At 44.8% G+C, this 17,717-nt stretch overlaps 1 pseudogene; it reads left to right on the plus strand.

The window, feature by feature from the left end:
* Window positions 1-1,206: 1,206 nt before the first annotated feature.
* LOC114703273 lies at window positions 1,207-16,693 on the plus strand (annotated as a pseudogene).
* The last annotated feature ends 1,024 nt before the right edge of the window (window positions 16,694-17,717 follow it).

Here is a 17,717-nt window from a genome sequence, read left to right on the forward strand (position 1 = left end):
GTGGTGAACATGTGGGAAGGACCAGAATAGTGCTGCAAAGGCTGCGAAAACTGAGCTGACATTGAAGCACAGCTCACAGAAGGCCACTTAGAGTCTGAGTCCAGCTGGATCCATTGTCTGCTAAAGTTGAAACATCATCTGTAGGGTTAAAGAAACACTTCAAGTTCCATAAAGTAACATCCGAGATGTCTAGGATCAGTGCAGTTATTCAGCACATGAAAAGTTAGAAAAATCTCTGGTGGGAAAATATAAATGATAACAAGGCCAGGATTGGCCAAATATTGAAGTAATATAATAGAAAATTAAAGTAAATGAAACAAAAGGAAAAATAGAAAATTCCTGTAAAGAAATAGGTTTAGCTGGGTACAGAGTCATACACCTTTAATCCCAGCACTGGGGAGGCAGAGGCAGGTGGATCTCTGTGAGTCTGAGGCCAGCCTGGGCTACAGAGTGAATTCTGGGACAGCTAGGGCTGCATAGTGAGACCTTGCCTCAAAATTTTTTTTTCTGAAAACTTTCTAATTTGGATAAAAATACAAACACATCAAAACTTTCTAATTTGGAGAAAAATACAAACACATCAATTTGAAAAACCCAAATTACCTGGAATAGGAATAAATACAGGGGACTTCATGCTCAGACACATAATAATCAAATCGATGAAAAACAGAGACACAGAAGCAATTTTGAAAGCAACCAGAAAAAAAGCAACATATTCATGAGGAGAAGTGTAATTTCAGTGAGCAGAGATTCTCACGAGAAACCATGACGACCAGAAGAAAATAGAACGATACTGTTCAAATGCTGAAAGGAAATAATTGCCAGGACAGAATTCTATAGCTACTAAAATATTCTTCAGAACAAAGACAAAAGGAAGACATCGGAGAAAAATGAAGGAAAATGAAGAATCTGCTACTGGAAGAACTCGGCTGTGATTATTGCTTGAGAGGAACACTAATGAAGGAACGCAGAACATTAGGAGTGAAGGAACAGAAACACTAATTTCTGTGTAAATATCCTAATTGTCTTTCCTCCACACCTGAAAAGCTTGGCCACTGAAAGCAGAAATGGTGGCCTGGTATCAGCTTCTTTCCTCACGGCTGTGATCAAACACCAGATATAAGTCCTATAAAGAAGGAAGGGGTACCCTGGCTCACAGTGGGAGGGTTCAGCCTACCACGGCAAGGAAAGCAGGGTAGCAGGAACATGAAGCAACTGGTCAGGTGTGCACTCGGAAAGCAGAGAGAGATGGATGCTGGTGCTCAGGTCACGTCCTTTTTATTAAGTCTGGCAGTGGTGTTGTCCACACTCAGGATGCGTTTTCCCTCTTTGGTTAAAGCTTCTTGGAGATACCTTTGTAGACACACCAGAGGTGTTTCCAACATGATTCTCAATCCAGTCAACTTGATGATGAAGACTGCTCACCTCAATTGTCTAGTACTTTGTTTCATACAGCTGGGGATTGAACCCAGGGCCTCACACATGCTAGAAAAGTGTTCTCCACCGAGCTACAGCTCCAGTCTGAGATGAGGTTTCCAGTGAGTGTAACATATCAGACAGCAGCATAAGAGGGGAGATATACCAAAGCGTATGGTAGTAAGGTGATTTTCCTAAAAGGAAGAATAACTTTTAAAAAGAGGAACGGTGTTGGGGGAAATCATATCACCTAACTGTAAGACGTCCTATAAAATACAGTTGCTGTTTTTCGGTCAGCTTAGTGGCTGCACCTGAATCTGTGTTTTAACTACCATCTGTGGCCCCATGCCCCTGCATCAGCGCCTCACCAGTACGGGCTCTGCCACTGCCACCAAATACAGTTTTTAACTAAGTATCTATTGTCCTATTTAACCTATAAAGACTCAGGAGTCAGATGTTGGGGTGAAAACCTGCTAGATCAGAGAGGCTGAGAAGCAACCAGCTGACCTTCCTTTTTGGCTGGAAACCCAGCAAGAGAGAGCATCTCTCCAGCTGTCCCAAACCCAAAAGATGTGAAACTCCAAGTCCCTCTCTGTTCCTTCCAGTGCATCTCTCTGTCTTCCTGGCTTCTTTGTACTTACTCTCTATGGCTAATCCCTGTCAACTAGTTGCTGGCTCCACCCCCTGATCCAAGATTGATTTTATTAACACAGTCTCAGTTTTCACAGTGTGATCAAATATCCCGTAACATACAGTACTCTACACAGATAGTACAGAGAAAGATATAACCATAAGAGAAGTAGTTGGTGATTCTAGAGGTCTATACGGTAGACGTGGCCAATATTTGAATTTGTATATAACAGACATTGGACAAAGATCTTTTTTCATCAAGTAGTGTTGATTGTAACATCCATATGCAAAAAAAAAAGCCAACCACATCCTAAACCTCACACCTCATATAAAAGTTAATTTATAATGTATCCCGGTGGTACCTGGCTTATTTGGAATGCTGGAGGCCTTGGTTAGACTCCTAAAACCAACAGCAAAGCAAAACCAAACTCCTAAACCAAAAACTCAAAATGGGTCATAATTGAAATGTGACATGTACAATTATAAAGCTTTTGAAAGAAAATCTTTGCTACTGTGAATTAGGATAGAATTCTTGGATATGATACCGAAATAATAAATGGTGCATAAAAACTACTGGATTTCATTTTTTAAAATTCTGCAAAAGACGCTATTTTAAAAAAAAGAAAGAGAAGTGAGGGAGGCAATAAAGAGATTTAGTTAAGAGTTAAGAGCGCTTGCTGCTCTTCCAGAGGACCTGAGTTCAATTCCCAGAACCATGTCAGGTGGCCCACGATCATCTGTAACACACACACACACACACACACACACACACACACACACACACACACACACTAACACACCCCGTGCTGATGTCCTCTAGAACCTGCACTCATAACCACACATCCACATGTAGACACACACACCTACACATAATTAAAAACAATAAAAATCCATGGAAAGATAAGCTATAGTTGGTAGGAAATACTTGTAAATCAAACATTGGACAGAGGATTTATATCCAAAATATATTTTGTTTGTTTAAAATTTTAAAATTAGTATACAAAGTGTAAGACACCAAAGCGTGCCGTGGGCTCTCCTCCACCCTCCCCTTCCTCTGTGCTAATCCCCCTTCCATACCCATCCCCACCCCTGTCTCTTTCCTTTCTCAGGTCAGGGTTCTGCTGGCCCACCTCTCGACCACCTCCCTCACCATCCATTTTTCTCTTCCTTGGTCTTCTTTCTAGTTTGTCTTAGGTTTGACCCACATTTGTACCCTTTAAACACACATAGGAAAGACCATGTGGTGTTCATTTTTCTGAGTTTGGGTCACTGCACTTAATACTATACTTTCCAGACCATCCATTTTCCTGCAAATTCCATCTTTCTTTACAGCTGAATGAAGTTCTACTGCGCATCTGTACCAGATTGTCCTCATCCATCTTTCCATCTCTTGATGGACATCTAAGTGATGATTCTTTGGTAGTATAAACATGATAGCACAGAATTTTTTAATGGTTAAAATGCAACAGGGAGAAAATAAGTAACTCAATTAAAAACAGTCAGATTGTTTAAATTTTACGTGTATGGGTGCTCTGTCTGCAAAAATAGCCAGATTGAAAAGGCACTTGACCAAAGTGTGTATGGATGCCAGTTAAGCCCATGAAAAGATGTACAACATCCATTTGGAAAGATCAAATTAGAGAGACCAAGTGTTCCAAGTACTAGTTGCAAATGCTGACGATTCTTTCTGTGCACTCTAGCCTGAAGAGCAAAATGATGTTTTCAGCCCTGCAAGCCTTCTCCCAAGTGAAACAAATTCTGGATTAAAACTGTCTGACTTGGGATTGGAAAGATGGTTAGAGGTTAAGAGCATTTTTTTTTGCTCTTGGAGAGGACCCAGGTTCAGTTTCCAGTATCCACATGGCAGCTCACAACCATTTGTAACTCTAGTTCCAGGGGACCCAAAACCCTTTTCTGGCCTCTGTGGGCAACTGTATGTACATGGTACACATACAGACAAGAAAACAAACACGTATATACATAAATTTTAAAAAAAAAAGTCTGACTTAATTGCAGGTTACACAATTAGGTAAATCTGATTTAAAATCTATAAAACTGCTCAAGGAGTTGAGAAGACACTCCCTCTAATGGACAGGATTTCTCCATCTGTCTGTGGCACATCTTAAATGCTGACAAGGCTGACCCTCTGGCCCATTTGAGCTGGCTACCCAGTACAAAACCTCAAAGGATAGTGCCTGGATGTGGATGAGTTCTCCTAGCACTTTACTGAGTCAGACTAGAAATAGCCCGACCGCAAATCTCCTCTGATTAGAACTGTAATAGGCTTTGGTTCAGCAAGGAAAAGCAAATCCCCCTGCCCCACGCACACACACAGACGCCGAATCTCATTCTCAATGTGCTCTCTTCAAACCACACCTCAGGGGATATGTGTGTCTCATGCTCTAGCACTGAGACATCTAAAAATATTTTCTATTTTTGACTATAAGTCATGGAAGAAGGCACAGACGAATTTCCAGGCTACAAAAAGACCCCTGGGGAAAATTCTGGTGCAAGTTTAGCTTGTCAGTCAAGAACTATATTCCAGGTGGTGACAAGTATTAGCATCATTCCGGTGGATGCCATTAAAAGACTTCCTACTCTGGGGAAACTGGAGCAAAGAGCAACCTTTGAAATAGTTCGGAACACTCCAGATGAGTATCTTTTTAGTATATCTGGAAGTCTCTAATCAAGCTTCTTTTGTGGGAGGTCATTAATTTTTCTGAATTCTTTTCTTTAAAAGATGTAGTTATTACGTTCACAGTGTTCTGCCTGCATGTCAGAAGAGGGCACCAGATCTCATTACAGATGGTTGTGAGCCACCATGTGGTTGCTGGGAATTGAACTCAGAACCTCTGCAAGAACAGCCAGTGAGTGCTCTTAACCTCTGAGCCATCTCTCCAGCCCCCCAATGTTTCTGAATTCTTAAAAAAAAATTAAAAAAAACAAGGAAAAAAGGTAGCAGTTCACTGACAGTCCAGAATGTCAGCATGTTCTGACTCAGTTAGAAGGCCAGGAAGGCTGAAGCAGGAGGATGTTTGAGTGTGAGAGTTCAAGGTCAGCCTGAGCAACACAGTGAGGCTTGATTCAAGAAACAAACAAAGCAAACATCTTGGGATCGTTAATCTTTGTTGGAAACTTTTTGGGATCTAGAATCCAGAGCTATGCCTCTGGGTGTGTTCTGTGCTGGGATTTCCAGTAAAGACCTCTTTACAGAGTGTGCAGAACCTTCCTGCCCGGGTACAAAGCGATCTGATGGAAAGGGAGTGGCACTTAGCCTACCTGCCTTTGTTCCTGGCTGGGGATCTACTCTGATGCCCTGGCTACCATCCTCTGCCGACACCGAAACCTAGTCTCTTCAGCTTTCCAGTGTAGACTAAATACCAGCAGCTCTCCAGGAACCCCCCAGGCCTTCAGTGCCTGGCAGGAACCACGGAGGCATCCAGCCCCAAGGAACCTCTGGCTCTCAGCCTTTCCAATATGCAGATGGCCACTCCTAGGTGTCTGGAACAAAGCTAGTAACATCCTCAGATGATCCAACACTGTTAGAGCCTTTCTTGAAGAAATGCTGTGGGATGGGAGGTGACCAGAATGCCATTCCCAGATGAAATAGTCATATTCTTGGCTCAGTAACAACTAGCTTTGTGTAGTTGACCCTTTAAGTCCTAACACAAGATTCACATTTGAGAGCTGGAGAGAGCATTATGTAGCAGTCTAAAGCAATGATATCCATGTTAGTATGTATCATTGTTATATGATATCCAGGACCATGTTAACACACATCCATTCACTCCAGATATAGCACTGAGAATGGCCTAGAGAAACAGTTCACCTAAGTCTAGCTCATTGAAGTGGTGAGTTTAATTGGGAGTTACTTATAGGAGCATGGATGGCTATACCAAGAAAGAAGAGTCTTCTCCCCCAGCAATTCTGTGTGTGTGTGTGTGTGTGTGTGTGTGTGTGTGTGTGTGTGATGTATATGTGTGTGTATGTGTGATGTATGTGTGTGGTGTGGGGTGTGTGTGTGTGTGTGTGTGTGTGTGATGTATGTGTGTGGTGTGGGGTGTGTGTGTGTGATGTATGTGTGTGGTGTGGGGTGTGTGTGTGTGTATGTGTGTGTGTGATGTATGTGTGTGGTGTGTGTGTGTGTGTGGTGTGTGTGTGATGTATGTGTGTGGTGTGGGGTGTGTGTGTGTGTGTGGGTGGGTGTGGTGTGGGGTGTGGGTGTGTGGTGTGTGTGTGGTGTGGTGTGTGTGTGTGTGTGTGTATGTGTGTGGTGTGGTGTGTGTGTGTGTATGTGTGTGTGTGTGTGTATGGTGTGTGGTGTGTGTGTGTGATGTATGTGTGTGGTGTGTGTGTGTGTGTATGTGTGTGGTGTGGTGTGTGTGTGTGTATGTGTGTGTGATGTATGTGTGTGTGGTGTGTGTATGTGTATGTATGTGTGTGGGTGGTGTGTGTGTGTATGTGTGTGGTGTGGTGTGTGTGTTGTATGTGTGTGTGTGTGTATGTGTGTGTGGTGTGTGTATGTGTGATGTATGTGTGTGGTGTGTGTGGGGTGTGTGTGTGTGTGTGGTGTGTGTGTGTGGTGTGTGTGTGTGTGATGTATGTGTGTGTGGTGTGTGTATGTGTGATGTATGTGTGTGGTGTGGGGTGTGTGTGTGGTGTGTGTGTGTGGTGTGGTGTGGTATGTGTGTGTGTGGTGTGGTGTGTGTGTGTGTGTGTGTGTGGTGTGGTGTGTGTGTGTGTGTGTTGTGTGTGTGTGTGTGTATGCAGGAGCACACAAACGAGCTATAGCCCTCATGTGGAAGTCAGAGAACAACTTGCAGGAGTCAATGCTCTCTTTCCACCATGTGGTGCCTGGAGACAGAACTCAGACTTGGTGGCAACTACCTTTAAGCTGAGCCATCTTGCCAACCTGACCTTAGATTTAAAGACAGATTCTAAGACAGAGAGAATGCTGAATAAACCCAAGGCCTCCAAACGCTTCAGCATCCTGTGTTGAAAACCTGGAGGACTCAATAGGAGTCTGGACACCTACGATTCACACAACTCTCAGCCTGGAGACAAGGGTCGGCACCAGGTCAGTCTACAAGGAGCCGCAGTGTTCTCCTGTGTTAGGAACAAAGAAGACCAGGGTCCAGGACTGAAGGCCTCGAGGATTAACAGCCAGTGCACACTCTTTCCACAACTACCAGACCTATCTTCTTCCTGTTTTACTCTTTAAAGACAGAAACATCATGAGACCTTGCTGTTTTCTTGCCCTTTGCTCCCTGGCTGGTGAGGTAAATGTATTTGCTCTACTGTGTGGCCCCCTAACATTGCCAACTGGTAAACCCCACAGAGGACTGAAATAACACCCTTCAGCTTTGAACTCTACAGCCATCGAGCTCTGTAAACCTTTTCTCATGGAGTTGTCTGAGGTATTTTGTTACAGTGATAGACAGTTGACTAACATAGGCTCTATACATAAATTTCTCTGATGTTAAAACACATACTTGCTTTTTATTTAAAAAATACATTTACTAAGTTAGTTGCGGTGGCATCTTCTGTCATCCCAGCACTTGGGAGACTGAAGCAGGGGGATCATAAGGACAAGGCCAGCCTGGGCTACATAGTGAAACTCTATCATAAAAAAGTGAGATATAAGCCAGGTGGTGGTGATACACCCCTTTAATCCCAGCACTTGGGAGGCAGAGCCAGGCAGATCTCTGTGAGTTTGAGGTCAGCCTGGGCTACAGAACGAGCTCTAGAACAGGCACCAAAGCTACACAGAGAAACAGAATTGCTGGCCATGTGGCAATTCTATCTTTAACCTTTTGAGGAGCTGTCAGGTTGCTTCTCCAGGCAGCTGCATCCTTTTACATCCTCACCAGAGATGCGTGGGGCTCCATCTCTTCAGATCCTTGGAACTCTAGGTACCCAACCTTTTGGTTTTGGTCCTAGCTCATTGTGGCTTTGATTTGTAATTATTTGATGACTAATCATGTTAAGATGTTTTTCGTGTACATAGTGGTTATTTATATCTTCTTTTGAGGAATGTCCGTTTGTATCCTTTGCCTGTTTTAAAATTTGTCTTTGTCTTTTGTTGTTATTATAGCTCTTCATATATATAATCTAAATATATATATGTTCTAAAATCCTTTGTCAGATACAAGACAGGCAACTATTCCATCTGTTTTCTGGTTTGCCTTCTCATGATCTTGGTGGTGACCTTGACTTTTAAAATTATATTTATCTATATTGTGTGTGTGTGTGTGTGTGTGTGTGTGTGTGTGTGTGTGTGTAAAGGTGTGCAGGCAACCTACTGGAGTCAGTTCTTGTCTTCTACTATGTGGGTCATAACTCCAGGTACAGTCTTGGCATCTTTTCCCACCGAGCCACCTGGCCAGGCCAGTGGTGTTTGACGCTCAAAAGTTTTTGATTTTGACGAAACACAATTTGTTCATTTTTTTCCTACTGTCTGTGCTTTGATGCTATGTCCAAGAAACTGTTGTCAAGGGCAACATCACAAGTTTTCCTGTTTTCAATTAAGAGTTTTTGTAATTTGAGCTCTTTTTAAAAGCCCCTGTCCAAGTGTGATATAATAGAGGGATTTAGCAGTACATTTTGCGTGTGAGTAGCAATTAGTTCAGCACCATTTGCTCAGAGACTGTTTTTAAATTTCTGGGGATATCATACATGTATACAATATTATGATCACATCTACCCCACTTCCCCTTCTAACTCCTCCTTAATCGCCCTACTATGTCTCCCTCCCAATTTCATGCCCTCTGTTTTAAATTGTTTTCTCTTTTCTTTTTTCTTTGTTCCTTGGGCATTGTGTGTGTGTTTTACTGCTATTTTGTAGAAAGTTTTAAAATAGTGAAATGTGAGTCTTCTTTATTATTTTTAAGGATTGTTTGACTGTGCAGAGCTGCTTAAAATCCAATTCTGGTAGAGACTTATTGAATATGTAAATTGAATATGAAATGCTGCATTGAATATGTAAATTTGGAGAGTATTTCCATCTTAATAATGTTAAGTCTTCTAACCATGAACACAGGCTTTAAAAATATTTACTTGGAAAAATATTTACTTGAATCTAATTGTTTTCAACAATGGTTTAGTTTTTGGAGTATATTTCTTGGCAAAATTTATTTGTAAGTGTCTTACTCTTTTTAATTCTATTAAGAATGTAGTGGGCGGGGTGGAGCCGCAGAGGTGGCTCACTTGCTCTTGAAGAGGACTGGGTTCGATTCCCAGCACCCACATGGTGGCTCACAACTGTCTGTAACTCCATTTCCAATGTGTCCAACACCTCTTCTGACCTCTTTGCACGTCAGGCACACAAGTGGTGCATATGTGTACATGGAGGCAAAACACTCATATGCATCAAGTAAATAAATAAACAAATAGAATGCAATTTTTGTAAAACTTTGTTTTTGGAATGTTGGCTTCAAATACATAGAAATAAAATAGAGTTCTGTACAATGCTATCCCTGCCTGCCCATTCCTGCTCCCTCCTCCCGCTTTCCATCATCCACCTCTGTGTGCTACCTCCTCCACAGAACATGGCAGCACTGAGCAGTGTCTGCCTGACTGATGTGAGTCCCTGCCTGGAATCCCAGGACTTAGAGAGATTCCAGAATCTTGGCCATGGCTAATGCACTTCATAGAGTCAAGCTGAAGGCCTCGGGGTACCTGTCCTGGGACCAAGCTGAGGGGAGATTGCATGGGACCAGAGTTCATGCATGCTGTCAAGGAAATGGTCAAGGCTACTGCTGTCTGGGTTTAATTCCAGGTGTACCCCTGAGCCAGGTACAGAATAGCTTCTGAGGAGTTGGAGCACGTGCCGGATTCCATCAAGATCAAAGTTGCCATCACTGCAAAGATTTACTCCCCAATGGAGCATAAGAGGGAAGTAGCCTTGTAGGATATGCAACTGTGGCTTACGTTGCACTTGGTTGCCAGTGTAGTTCCTGTGAAGTCACTTTCTGGGCACATGGACTCAGCCCAGCAAGCTATACCTGGTAACCATTCTCAAGCAGACAGAGGGAGATTATTGTTCTCTGGAACACCAGAGAAGGAAGGGTGTAATTTAGTGTTTGAAGATTGTCTATGGAACTAATAATGCTCAAGGGATTGGATGCAAAGTTTGTACTTGACTATTACTTCAAGAAGAGACAGGGCAAGGTCACAACTGTGCACTAGGCCAACTTCATGAAACCTGGGTATGGTTGTTCCTGCAATGATGTGAGGAAGTTGCCAGACTGTACACCTGTGTGGCTGTTCTTTGTTGTCGATTTGACTACATCTGGAATCAACTAAAACCCAAAAGGCTGGGCACACTTGTGAGGGATTTTTTCTTAATTTAATCATTTGACGTGGGAAGACCCACTTTTAATCTGGGTAGTTTGAGGTGGAAGATCCACCTTTATTCTGGACCACACCTTCTGGCAGTGGATGTAAAGGACAAGGAAGAAGTCCATTCTTTCACTTGTGTGAGAGCCTACTTCTTTGGAGTTCTGGCATTACTGAAGACCAGCTGAGACATCCAGTGTGGTGGTTTGAATGTAACTGGCCCACATAATCTCATAGAAAGTGGCACTATTAGGAGGTGTGGACTTATTGAAAGATGCAGGCTTTGAGGTCTCTTGCATGGTCAAAATACCGCCCAATGTCACAGTCCACTTCCTGTTGCCTTCTGATCAAGATGTAGCCAGCACCAAGTCTGTCTGAGTGCCACTGTTATTATTTTTAGCCACTTCTGGAGTCACATGATGGTACACGCACTGTCAGCAGTCAGGCGAAATTCTTAGTCACTCCAGGAATCCCTGTGCAGTGTGGTACATACTCTGCACACAGCCTGATCAGCTACGTCAGCCCACATACGCATACACGAGGTGAACTATCAAAGCGGGCTCTGCCTGCTCCCTGCTCTCTTTCCCTCTCGCCAGAGGTAGCATGCACTCCCCCACCCCCAATGCCTTTCTTTTCAGTAGGCCTACCTGTTAGTTATTTAGCTGCGTTGTGTTCTTACCCTGCAAGGAAGTGTCACGAAACACAACAGAATCCGCTTATAAGAGTTTATTAGAGATAAAGGATTGTCACACAGCTGAGGCAGTGAACAGTCCACATAGCTCCATAGAATAGACCTTAGGTGACATAAAAGAGGAGTTAACAGGCTATCTGGAACAGTTGGAGGCTTGGAAAAAAGACCTGGTGTTAGAACTGGTCTGAGGAGATATTTAACTTTCCTGATGGTGGGCATATGGGTAAAATCGAACTGTAGCCCTGAGGAGGTGGGAAGCCTCCAGCATGGCCATTATATGGCCTGAGTTAGACACGGATCCTCCTTTTGCTGTGAGAAGTCCACGCTCCCTCCAAATAGCAGCGTGGGACAGGAGGATATGAAAAGCATATTTGGAGTCTGTAGAGTTAGTGGCTAGGAGGAGAAGTCGGAGAGCTGCTGGCATGTCTGGGAGGAGGCGAATGTGTGGAGCAAAAGAAATGGACGCTCCTACCTTAGCTAGGAGATTCCTCCCCATTAAAGGTACAGGGCAGCTTGGCACCACTAAGAATGTGTGTGTGAGAGGGATGCCTCTGAAAATACAATTAAATGGCAGTGTCTGATGAGGCAGGTAAGGCTGTCCTCTGTACCCGACAATAAAGGAGAGGTGGCATCCCAAAACTCCCAGGACTGAGTCAGTGGCTCTGGTGTCCAGAAGGAAAGAAACGGATTGCTTCCTTGCTGCGTTCTGGGTTCCCTGCCATGTCTGTAGCCAAGCCTAGGTCTGTTGGAGGTCTTAGCTTGATGTACCCATGCATCTTGGTGCCTGGGGGCAGTCAGCTGACTCTTTGTCTTTCTAGGCGGCACTTTTAACAAGGCTGTTGATGGCCTGGCAGGGCATTCGCTAGCCCGTGGCCTTTTCCTCACCTAAAACAGGGACCCAACAGCTTTTGGAAGTCAGCGAGTGCCAGCACTTGGCAATTTTGTTTTCGGGCTTTTATCTTTTCCCTGGCACACCTTAAATGCCACAGATGACTCTTTTGCCTGTGGGGTCAGGAGCCTTGTTCTCCAGATGCTTAAGTTTTAGTCAGGAAGGTCTGGGGAACAAGAGATGGATTTTCATTCTTATCCTGAATCATTTACTGGTTTTAGGGCAGCCTTACGGAGGCCTGTCAGGAGACAGGTAATAAACTTATCTCTGGCTAGACAGCCACTCTGGGTGTTGTAGTCCCAGTGTGGCTCCCGGTCAGGAACCGCCTCAGCTCCTGGGGGGTGTGAAAGGTTAGTTTGATGAATTTCGTCTGCATGAGTCCTAGCCTGCTCCCATACTCGCCTGAGCTCCTCAGGAAGTCATGAAAGGTGAGACTATAAGATTAAGTTATATATTGAAACTGTTTAATAAAGGAAGCAGAATTAGACGTATAAGAACCCAGCTTACTTTCTATCTGAGAGAGTTCTGTTAGAGAGTGGGGATGGAACATGAATTTTAATTTTAATTTTAGCAAGATCTAGAGTCAGAGATTCCGGAGTCAGAGAATCCTCTGGTTTACGTATAGCTAGGAGCATATGAGCAGGAGAGAAGGAAACGAGAAGAGACAGTTTAGCATTGAGAAAGAAGAAAGCAACTCTTTCCATTTGCCTGAACGCCGACAGTGATTAGAGAGCTCCCGTAAAATATCGGGATCCAAGGAGCCGCTCGGCGGCCATTTTTGTTATTTTCTAAAGCATACTTTGGCCACTTTTTTGAACATAGACGTGTTAGCTTAGAAATCTTTATGTAAGGCATTAAACTGAGAGGTTTTAAAGCTTTAACAAGACAGCCTAATGGAGAGGAAGGACTAACAGGGTTGGAAGCCTTGTTTCCCATGTCTGCAGCGGAGAGGCAGAAAAATAATTTAAAAAATAAAAAATAAATGTGATCCGGAGCCAAGACCCCAGGCGTCCCCAAGGTCAAGGGCTGATACCAGGTACAAGCTGCTCCTCACTCGTCAGCCAGAAGCAGTGTCGCCCTCCACGGTGAGGGAAAGGATTCCCCAGGAATCCGGACAGCGTTTGCCCCTCCATCGAGGGGATGAATCCGTCGACCCCACGTGGCTCCCAGGATGCACCACAACGTTGGCCCCAACGCAAGAAATATCTCAGGCTGCAGACGTGGGAGATGGCTAGAAAAGTTAGGCCTGCAATAGGGGCCGACCGTAGGCAATGAATACCATGGTTGGGGGTTCCCCGGTCTCAAGAATACGTGTGAGGCGCCGGACAATCAACGGTCATTCTCACAGATTCAGGAAACCATTTACGCTGGCCGAAAAATGGGGGAACTCACCAATCGAAGAAAGTGGTGTTGGATGCAATTTGGATGTGGTTCAGGCGAATGGAGAGCGGTCTGTTGCATATGGAGCAGATTACCCGGATTACTGGTTCTCGGGTTTCTAGGCGCAGGGCGCCCAGAAGCGCCCGCTTGGTTTCAGCACCAAAATGTTAGTTATTTAGCTGCGTTGTGTTCTTACCCTGCAAGGAAGTGTCACGAAACACGACAGAATCCGCTTATAAGAGTTTTATTAGAGATAAAGGGACAGAGAGTGCTCAGGCCTGTGGGAGAGACACGTGCGTGAAGAAGGAGAGAAGAGAGAGAGGAGAGGGAACCGGGAACATGGCGCTCTGCTTTAAAACCGGCTGGGGGCGTGGCCAGGTCACGTCACTACTCCACGCGTGTGTAAATCACATGGTCACGTTGCGCGCTTACGTGGCCATGTAACGTCACGGATCCTGGTCACGCGAGACGCCTTGGCCCAGAAATGACTATCTTGACCTGGAACTGGCTAGGTGGAGGTGTCCAGGTCCGCCAGGTATCCTGGTTACGAGAGATGCCCTGACCCGGAAATGCCTATCCTGACTGGAATTGGCTAGGCGGAAGTGTCCGCCTGGTATATGCGACCGTGGGGGCGTGTTGTGAACCCTTCACAACCCACCTCCACCCTTCCCCTTCCCTAATAAAAACTCTTATAGTGGGTTCTGTTGTACCTTGTGTTTTCTTGTGCACGGTAAATAACGCCAACAAATAAATAACAGCCACCATGCCCTCATCATGATGATAATGGACTAAACCTCTGAAACTATAAGCCATCACCCCAATTAAATGTTTTCTTTATAAGAGTAGCCATAGTCATGGTGTCTCTTCACAGCAATAGAAATCCTAACTAAGATAGAAATTGGTACCAAGGACTGGGGTATTGTTGTGATAGGCCTGACCATGTTTTTGTTTGGAGGAATTTGGACTTCAGTATTTTGGGTTAAGAAAGCAGTGGAATGCTTTAAGCACTGCTTAATGGGCCATACTAGTAGGAACACGGGAAACAGAGGTACTGAGTGTGATTTTTTTTTTTTTTTTTTTTTTTTGGTTTTTCGAGACAGGGTTTCTCTGTGTAGCTTTGTGCCTTTCCTGGGACTCACTTGGTAGCCCAGGCTGGCCTTGAACTCACAGAGATCCACCTGGCTCTGCCTCCCGAGTGCTGGGATTAAAGGCGTGTGCCACCACCGCCCGGCGCTGAGTGTGATGTCACTGGTGAATGGAAGCCTAGAGAGGCCATTGCGTGAAGCTGTGAAGTTGAAACCTGGATTGCCTTGGAGAACCCAAGATGTTAGAGATGCCAGAGTCATGGGATCCCTGATGAGGAGAGCTTCTAACGTGGAGTGGAACCAGCCTACGACAAAGAAGTGTGTTGCAGTCAGCAAAGCTGAATGGAGTTGGAGATCTGAAGAGCATTTTGACATCAGACGTGGAGATGCAGAGTTCAGAGTTTGCCCAGCTGGTTTTCAGTCTTGCTTTGGTCCAATATTTCCTTACCATGCTCTCTTCCCTAGGTTTTGAGATAATATGTAAATCCTGTGCCATTATATGTTAGAAGTATGCGATCTGCTTTTTTATTTTGATTTTTACAGGTGATTATGTTATGCTCAGATCACAGGGGGACCCAAAAGACCACCACGGAGACCAAATTCCACATGTAAAAGCAAAGAGCCTTTATTTTCAAGCTCTGAGCTTGGTCCCTCTGTCTGTCTGACACAGTGGTGAGAGCAGAGATCCCTGAGCTCAGGTGGGGCAGAGTTTTTATCATAGCAGAGGTTGGGGTGAGGGGATTTCCAGGGTTCAGGACCCGGATTGGCTGACATTTGTCTAGGGGTATCTGTAAAACAAAAATAGGTGTGTGCTAGACTCAGGTACATCTGGCCACCTTATCTAATGGTTGGAATGTTTGAGATGTTAGGTACATCCCCTTAGATGTAGGCCCTCCCTGGGTGGGGTCAGCTTATGGCTTTTCCTGGATCTGAGTGTTGCCTGCCAATAAGCCTGTCACAGAAGGTGTGTCTGGGCCCCTAAGCCTGTCATGGCAGCTGTGTGGTCAAGCTATTTTGGGGTCCCTCCACAATTACAGTTAAGAGATTGCATGTATCTTCAAAGAGACTTTAAACTTTAGACTTTTAAATAAGTTTGGGGCTGTGATAGACTATGGGGACTTTTGTAGTTGGACTAAGTGTATTTTGCATTATGATATTGTTACAAGCTTATGGAGACCAAGAAGTGAAATGTGGTAGTTTGAATATAATTAGCTTCCATAAGCACATAGAGTGTGTCACTATTAGGAGGTGTGGCCTTGCTGAAGTAGATGTGGCCTTGCTGGAGGAAGTGTGTCACTGTGGGAGCAGGCTTTGAGGTCTCTTTTGCTCAAGCTTCACTCAATGTGACACTGAGTCCACTTCCTGTTGCTTTCTGATCAAGATGTTGCCAGCACCATGTCTGCCTGCCCACCACCAGGCTCCCTGCCATGATGATAATGGACTGAACCTCTGAACTGTAAGTGAGCCACCCCAAATAAATGTTTTCCTTTGTAAGAATTGCCATGATCATGGTGTCTCTTCACAACAATAGAAACCCTAGCTAAGTCATCCAGCTTTGTGGACTGAACAACTTGCTGGATTCTTGGACCATCTGTTGGCAGACAGCCACTGTTAGACTAGCTAGACCACAGCCTGTAAGCCAATCTAATAAATCATATATATGTAAATATATTCATTTATATGATAAATCATAAATATTCATTTATACAAAAATTTATATATATTCATCCTATGAGTTACATTCCTCTAGAGAACTCTGATTAATGCAACACCTGAATCAAGTTTGAGATAATGATCACAGACAATTGCTGCATGCAGCTGGTGTAGAATCCTTTCCAGTTTGATGAGCTCATGATGCCCAATCTTTATGGGAACATTATTGACAATTTGGCTGCCAGTTTTGTTAGAGGAACTGGTGTGGTCCTTAGTGAGAGTATGCAGTCTTTGAGATGAGGACCTGGCATCCATTTTCCCAGGTGGTGGCAGGAAAGGAGCCAATGCCATGCTATGCTACCATCAGCTCCCAACACGCCGAGACATCTCAGTTTTGAATATCATACCAGCATGATACAGAAAAAGGTGATCAAGGGTGAAATGATGGAGACTCAGGACGTGGGTGCCTGCAGCACCACAATGAGCTTCATCAGGTCTGTCACAGGCCTCCTGCACACCTTTACTCCAACCAACTTCAAAGGCACCACGACACCTATACATCCCCTCCGTACAGTGTGCCAGGGAAGAGAACATCGAACCTCTAGACAGTGAACCATAATTCCTTTTCTGGGCAGAGGCTAGGTTGTCCTGGGGCTGGCTTCCTTAGGGGGTGTGGTGGTTTGAATAGGAATGGCCCCCATAGGCTCATATAGTTGATGCTTAGTCACCAGGGAGTGGAAGTATTTGAAAGGATTAGAAGGATCAGGAGTTGTGGCCTTGTTGGAGGAAGTGTGTCACTGGAGGTTGGTTTTGAGGTTTCAAAAGCCTATGCCAGGCCCAGCGCTCTCTCTCTCTCTCCCTCTCTCTCTCCCTCTCCCTCCCTCCCTCCCTCTCCCTCCCTCCCTCCCTCTCTCTCTCTCTCCCTCCCTCCCTCCCTCTCTCTCCCTCCCTCCCTCCCTCTCTCTCTCTCCCTCCCTCCCTCCCTCCCTCCCTCTCTCTCTCTCTCTCTCTCTCTCTCTCTCTCTCTCTCTCTCTCCCTCCCTCCCTCCCTCCCTCCCTCCCTTCCTCCTATGCCTGCCTATGGATCAGGACGTAAAGCTCTCAACTACTGCCCCAGTGCCTACCTGCATGCCCCCGGAGCTCCCCTCCATGATGATAATGGACTGAATCTCTGAAACTGTAAGCCAGCCCCCAGTTAAATGTTTTAAGAGTTGCAGTGGTCATGTGTCTCTTCACAGCAATAGAACAGTGACTGAGACACCTCCATAGTCGCATATGTTTGAACGCTTGGTCTAAGTTAATGGAACTCCTTGGGAAAGATTAGGAGATGTGAACTTGTTGGAGGAGATGTGTCACTGGGTGTGGCTTTGAGGTTTAAAAAGCCCAGGGCAAGTCCAGTCTGTCTGTCTGTCTGTCTGTCTGTCTGTCTGTCTCTGCCTGCTGCCTGTGAATCAGGATTCAAAACTCCTAGTTATTACTCCAGCACCATGCCTGTCTGCTTCCTACTGTGATGATAACGGACTAAGCCTCTGAAACTGTAAGCCAGCCTCCAGTTAAGTGCTTTCTTTTATAAGAGTTGCCTTGATCCTGGTGTCTCGTCACAGCAGTAGAACCGTGGCTAAGACACTGGGGTGGG

The sequence above is a fragment of the Peromyscus leucopus genome, chromosome 2 (assembly GCF_004664715.2).
Source record: "Peromyscus leucopus breed LL Stock chromosome 2, UCI_PerLeu_2.1, whole genome shotgun sequence".
NCBI lineage: Eukaryota > Metazoa > Chordata > Mammalia > Rodentia > Cricetidae > Peromyscus > Peromyscus leucopus.